The sequence below is a fragment of the Elaeis guineensis genome, chromosome 5, assembly GCF_000442705.2.
Source record: "Elaeis guineensis isolate ETL-2024a chromosome 5, EG11, whole genome shotgun sequence".
In the NCBI taxonomy this organism is placed as follows: Eukaryota; Viridiplantae; Streptophyta; class Magnoliopsida; order Arecales; family Arecaceae; genus Elaeis; species Elaeis guineensis.
In genome coordinates, this window is record NC_025997.2 from 107,954,910 (window position 1) to 107,962,043 (window position 7,134).

Sequence of the window (7,134 nt, forward strand, 5' to 3'; positions counted from 1 at the left end):
AGGAACACACGTCCCTTTCGCATGTGAAATGGAGGAAGGGGGTCTTCACTACACATGACATTGAGAGGAGGGGACATGTTTTTCTTTCACATGCATGCCCAAAAACTCTCTCGCTTTCCGGCAATTCTCCCTCACTCTCCCACACTCACCATATCACTCTCTTATTTCTCTCTCATACTTCCACTTCTCTCTCTCTAATCTTTTCTTCTCACACACAACAGACCCCTCAAGAGCACCACTTATTCCTTCTTCCTCTTTCTCTGTCTTTTTCCTCTCTAGGCTGGCCCTAGAGAGGCTTCACCATACCACCTCCTGCTGCCACCCTGTGACAGGAAATGGGGTAGGGTTAGTAAACCATATCCCCTATAGAAAATTAGAAATTGCTCATATCTTTGAGAACTTTAGGAATTTTAAAAATCATTTTAAATTATCACTAATTCAGTACACACACACACACACACACACACACACACACACACATATATATATATATATATATATATATATATATGGTTTCTAGATTATTAGGTCCCGAGGAACCTTGTGAAGTGATCTAGCCAATATATGGTTAACATCTGCAAGATAAGTAACCTAACGCATCTTGATGCATTTTTAAAATAGTTTAATGATTTTTGCATATGTCTGATGAAACATCAAGCATGTTATATAATTTTTGCATATTTCATCATAGAAAACAATATGAGATATATCTTTTGATACTTAAATAAATTAATTTGGATATATGATTCATTTTGAGTAAAGGTTTCGAATAAAAATAGGACCAGATAAATTGTAAAAATACTTTTGTATATATCCAACATAGCCATGATCTATTCTAGCTCCACCAATAAAGATTGTACATTTGTCCTATCAATTCAACACCACACCATCGATGATTAAAATAATAGTTATTTGAGGACCCATCATCTAATATATATTATCGATTATTTGTTACTGATCCATGCCAAATATTAGATCCGGTATCAGTTTATGAAAAGTATGCTATTAGAAAGAAAATGAAATATTATTCTCTGGTATTTTGATAAGAATGGTAGTTTACCCCGTTAATGATATTCTATTTGATTTATTATCTATTAACATGCTCTAACCCACTTCTGAATATTATGTTGCTTATTGGACTAGTGTAGCTTATTTTTATTTTTTTTCTTTATTTTTAGATCATAAATTTGGGAGAACATGCTAGATTGCCTGGAGCATTTAAAAAATCTTAATTCTCTAGGATTAAAGTTATTTTATTATTGACCCAATATTGTTATGAAATAATTATATTTGATGTTCAAGTAGCCTTGCATGTCTGTGGGATCCATCTTACAGGTACTGGCATATGTTATGCTTCGGGTTCGGGGTGTGACAACATGGGTGGATCTTTTGGGTTGCTACTTAATATTTGAGAGAGTTTGTATATTAGATTTATGGCTGCCGGGGAGAATCACCTGTTGGAGCTTTTGGTCCCTGAGATGGAGCTTCATGCAGCCTAGATGGAGATTGTTTTTGCCAGACGGACCTTGGGGATGACTCAAATTATTGTAGAGGGAGACTCAGCCATGGTGGTGACTTGGCTTCAGAGGTGCACTGATAGTGGAGACACTTATCTCCTTTTGTATGATATCTTGAGGGTGCTGGGAGGATGTACTGCTTTGATGATTAGGCATATCTTTCGAAAAATGAATACTGTTGTTGACTGAGTGGTAGCTTTGGTAGCTGAACACACTGGAGAAACTCTATGGACTGAGTTGGGGGGCATCCCTAGGCAACTTCGGGATATTTTGTTTTCTGATTGTCTGGGTTATATTCATACAAGACTTGTTTGAATGAACCACTTTACCAAAAAAAATAAAAAAAAGTTTGTATATTCATGAAAGTACAAAGTATGGTGAATCCACCCAACTTTTTACTAAAAATGCTTAGAAAATGCATGAAAAAATATTAATATTCTATGACAAGTGAAATGGGAATATTATATGAAATATTAACCTAGTTTATGTCATCACCTTGTTTGGCCCCTAAGATTCAACAAGCCCTGGCCTATTCTTATTTGCTATTTTTCCTTAATGCAATGGAGACATTTATTGGATGCAAAAGTCCTCTTTAGCTTAAGTCCATCATTGGTTTGATTTATTTAGTGCGACAAACCAAGCTCTTGACAATTTTTTTGTAAACTAGCAAGCTGCGACACCTTTTTAATGTGGGAGGCTATATAAAGCTGACAAATTAAGCATGTCATTTCCTATTTATTTATTGTGCTTGAAAAGACCAAAAGGTGTTGGTCTGGCCCTAGACCGCATTCTAAATTAGAGAGAGTCTTTATGCACCATATGCACTACAACAAAAATATACCACTCCACTTTATTGGGCCACGTAGCCACCATTTTTCTATGCACATTTAATACCTGCAGTTTTACTTTTTTTATTTAAAATTTTAAATGATGAAAATATCCCCTTCTTTCAAAAAAATTATGACATCTCATAGCATATTATGACATCCTACGATCAAATTATGACTTTCGGCACAATAGTAAGTCATAACTTGATCATAGAATGTTATAAGATAGGAAGAAATATTTTTATTATTTAAAAATTTATTAAATTTTTAATGACGAAAATATCCTTCTCTCTTAATGATTTCTGAAAGAAAATTATGATTCTTTACTATGCAGGAAGTCATAATTTGACTGTAGAATGTCATAATTTTTTTTAAAAGAGAAGAAAAATTTTCATCATTCAAAATTTCAAACAAAAAAATAGAACTATAAACATTAAATATGCATTAGAAAGCAATGGCTACGTGGCCCAATAAGGTGAGGCGGTGCATTTTTTTGCACTACACAGTGCACAAAGAATTACTCTTCTAAATTAATCTCCTAATCATGAATGAGCTTCATATTTCTCCTGTTTATGATAAATTTGTTTTTCTATCTTTTTCTTGGCTATGTATTAACTATCTGCTGCATAGCTACCACCTTTCTTTTCATGTATAACTTTATAAGAATATAGTATGATGGTTGATCCCTGCTTACAATGGATGACTGTCATTGTGGCCCAACCATCTAGCACAAGATTTTCACGAAGATTGATTGTGAGGACCAAGCTGATCCCTATGAGGTTTTACTGCGATGCTTTTTCCACCATAAATGATGGATCTATCACTAATGCGAAACAAATCATCCCTTTACTCTAACAGGTAGTATATATTGAAGAGGCACGTTATTAGGGCCAGAAATGGGGTAGCTTGGGCTGGGCACATCCATACTCGAGTCTGGCCCGAATTCTTTTTTGGGTTTTAGACTGGGCTCACTACAGGAAAAATGGCCATTAACGATGCTATTAATGGTCATTAACGACGCTTTAAAGCGTCGCTATTCGGCTTTACGACGCTTCGAAAAGCGTCGGCAAAGCGTCGACTATGCAAGAGTGGGGACGAATATCAAGCGTCGTTATTTTTTAACGACGCTTTAAAGCATCGTAAATATTTACATTAACGATGCACGATGCTTTAAAGCGTCGTTAAATTTGTCTTAACGACGCTTTAAAGCGTCGTTAATGTAAATCTTTACAACGCTTTAAAGCGTCGCAAAAGACAAATTTAACGACGCTTATAAGCGTCGTTAATGTAAAAATTTACGACGCTTTAAAGCGTCGCAAAAGACAAATTTAACGACGCTTATAAGCGTCGTTAAAGGTTTTAAGAGGAAAAAAAAATACAAATATTATTTAAAAAAAAATAATACAATACATTCCTGTACGAAATCATATCACACCTGTACAATACAATAAACATGTACAATCACCACATTCACATTCACACCTGTACAATCACCATCATTCACATCACCTGTACAATACAATAAACATGTACAATCACCACATTCACATTCACACCTGTACAATCACCATCATTCACATCAAAAGCAAGCTGAAATAGAAAATTTAATCAAACCAAAAGATAATATTTTATATAAATAAAAATAAAGTACTAATCGTCCATTACAATCAAGAGTAATATAAATAAATATAAAAATATAACAAAAATAAAATAACATCAATCTGCAGGCGGATGGTCGTCGTTGTCTCCACGTGACGTGCCGCTATCTCGATGGGTGCCTGATATGCCAGGAGCCTACAAAAAATATATCAAAAGCATGATTTGCATATCTATAAATAAAATATATAAATCATTAAATTAATACAAAAATATATATTTAATATTATGTGTTTACCTGAGATGAACCATACATCTCTAATAAAGATGTAAGGCGATCAATCTGTCCCCTCATGGCCTGCATCTCGGCACGGCTCTGTCGCATCTCCTCCATCTCAGCGGCACGACTCTGTCTAATCTCCTGTATCTCCGCCTCGAGTCTGCGAACGCGTGAATCCTGAGCATCTGTTGCAGCATGCTGCGTATATCTACTAACCTCAGATAACTGAGTGGGGGTGACTCCTACTCCATAACCCCTCACTCGGCCGTAGTGCTCTGGTCCCATCAACTCTGTGAATACCTCGGTCTCGATACGGCTCTGCTGCGTAGATGCTGCGGACTCGTCGTCACGCTCCGCAATGAGAGATGTAGCCCTCTCCTGTATTTTTTTTGAAAACAAGAGTTATACATTAATAGCTAACAAAATTAAATTTAAATCATTGCAAAAAATATAATATTAACAATGCCGTACATATAAATCTCTCGACTCATCTCGAACAAAAGTACCATCCTGATGAGTATGAGTCATCCAGTAAAACTCCACTTGTCCGGGTTCCCTCCCATGCTCATCCTCCTACACAAATAATTTCAATTTTAAGCAAACAGTTATGATAATTTAAAAAAATATATGAGTATCATGATACAGACATGGTCCACGATACATAATGATATTAGTTATATAAATATTTGAACATAAAAATTAAAAGTTAATTATGAAAGTTTAAGGAACATACAAACTCCTGTCGGAGTCGTGCATAACTCTTCGACCCCGATGTATGAGGAACAGACTGAGCTGCTCGTGCAGCTCTACCAATAGCAGAATAAGTCTGTAAAATAAAGTAAAGAACTTGTTATATATACAATATATAATAAAAATCAATATTTTTATAAAATATTTAAGAAAAAAAGATAATAAACAGATAATATACCTGTGCCCTCTCGGAGAACCAGTAATGAACCAACTCCATCCACTGATGAGGGGGTACATCAGGAGGACAATTCCTAGCAACCTCCTCCTCTGTCATACCCTGTCTCATATAGTCCTTCTTCAATTGTGCTTTATATTCTTTCCATATGCGGTTGAGAGACTTCATTACAAAATCATGAGTGGATGGAGGGAGAACAAACTTGCTCTATAAAAAAAAAAGTTAAATGAAATAAATTATATAAATGATTAACAATTAATATACAGTATGAACATCAATTCATTACCTCTATAACTCGGAGGAGCTCAACTTTGTACGTTGGAAGCATGTCATTCCATTTTGCATAGCCCAACGGACATAGCTGAGGCCTCCGAGCAACAGTCCCCAAAAATGAAGTCAATAAGCAGGCAGCTTTCTTAATTGGCTGACCTAGCTGATTGCACTCCACAACAATCCTCTCGCCCTCACGCATCTGCCACACATCTCGTACTACTGTGGGTCCGCGTCTGGGGCGTACTCTCCCGGATCCGTCTGCAAAAAATACATAAAAGTAACTATATCATAAATATACATAAAATGAAATAAAAAAAAATTACATGAAAGACAATATATACCCTGCACGTGTATCTCATCATCTGGCTGATGAACAGGAGGATCGTGCTGTACTGATGATGAAGGACAGGGCTCAGAATGCTGTGCAGCTGAACTGGCCTCAGGCTGCTGTGCTGAAGAAGACGTACCGGCCTCTGTCTGTGAAAACTGGAACTGCACACCAGCATATCGTCCCCTGCGACGCATGATGTCACCTAGCATTTATATAAATAAAAGGTAGAATCAGTTAATATATGGAGTAAAATAACACAATAATTAATGCAAAATATATACATCATAAATAATTATTACCAGTAACAATCAAGCAGTAGTATTTTCTTCGAATTCTGTTCTAACCAACGTCGTCGTAGCATTTAAATCATCAGCTGGCACAAAATTGTAGGGCATACATTGTGTATAAGTGTCATCGTCATCATCCTCCACTTGGTTTCCCATATCATATAAGTCTCTAGGTTTTGTTTTGATGACAGTAAACCAATCTTTATCTTTTGCGTCTTGTACATAAAATACTTGACGAGCTTGAGATGAAAAAATGAATGGGTCATCCTTCAATAACACACCAATGTGTATCAACCTTGAAAAATTTACAAGTGTAAATCCATTTGCATCTTGTTTCAAACCCCTTGGTGAGTTTATGTCTATCCAATCACATCTAAACAGTACTACTTTAAATTTTCCATAATAATCCAACTCATAGATATCTTTAAGTGCACCATAATAGGATTTTCCATCCGCTTCCACCATAACACCGCTATTCTGTGTTTTTCTAAATTTCTCCCGTTCTCTAGTATGAAATTTAAAGCCATTAATTATGAAACCATTATATCTATTCACAATCTTGTTAGGTCCTCGAGCAAGAGCTATTAGTTCATCTGACTTATTTGTCTCCATCATCTTTGATACCTAACAAAAAATGATATGACGAAGTGCAGTTGAGTTATCTGATATTAAATATGTATCAAAAATTAATATATCTAATAATTAAATATAAATCACACCTGATTCGAAAGCCACATAGGGAATAACTCGACCAACCATCGCTGTTCAATCCTTGCATTAGGACGAATGTTATGATTGGCTCGTCTCTGATAAATTAAAAATTCACTGCATAAAATATAAATATATCATTTAGAATATTATATCTAATATAAAATTTAAATTTTGATGTCATTCCTTAAATATACTAACCTGCAATGGTCAGATATTATGTCACTATGAAGTAACACATAACGATGTGCTTGTGCTAAGGATTTTTGATCAAGTACAATACCTTCACCTCTTCCCAAGAATTTTTCAACAGTTAAGAACTTATACAGTTCTGCATTCTCCACAAAGTCATTATGCCGTTGAGGTCGACTAAAAATAGTCTCTACACCT

The 7,134-nt window shown here is 35.4% G+C and overlaps 1 long non-coding RNA gene across 1 annotated transcript; it reads right to left on the minus strand.

Annotated features, from left to right (window-relative positions):
• Positions 1–3,947: 3,947 nt before the first annotated feature.
• LOC140857843 (uncharacterized) lies at positions 3,948–4,485 on the minus strand. The gene is made up of 2 exons (XR_012141243.1): positions 4,239–4,485; positions 3,948–4,138 (listed from the first exon to the last, which is right to left on the minus strand). It is a non-coding gene; the product is annotated as an uncharacterized lncRNA (long non-coding RNA).
• Between the last annotated feature and the right edge of the window lie 2,649 nt (positions 4,486–7,134).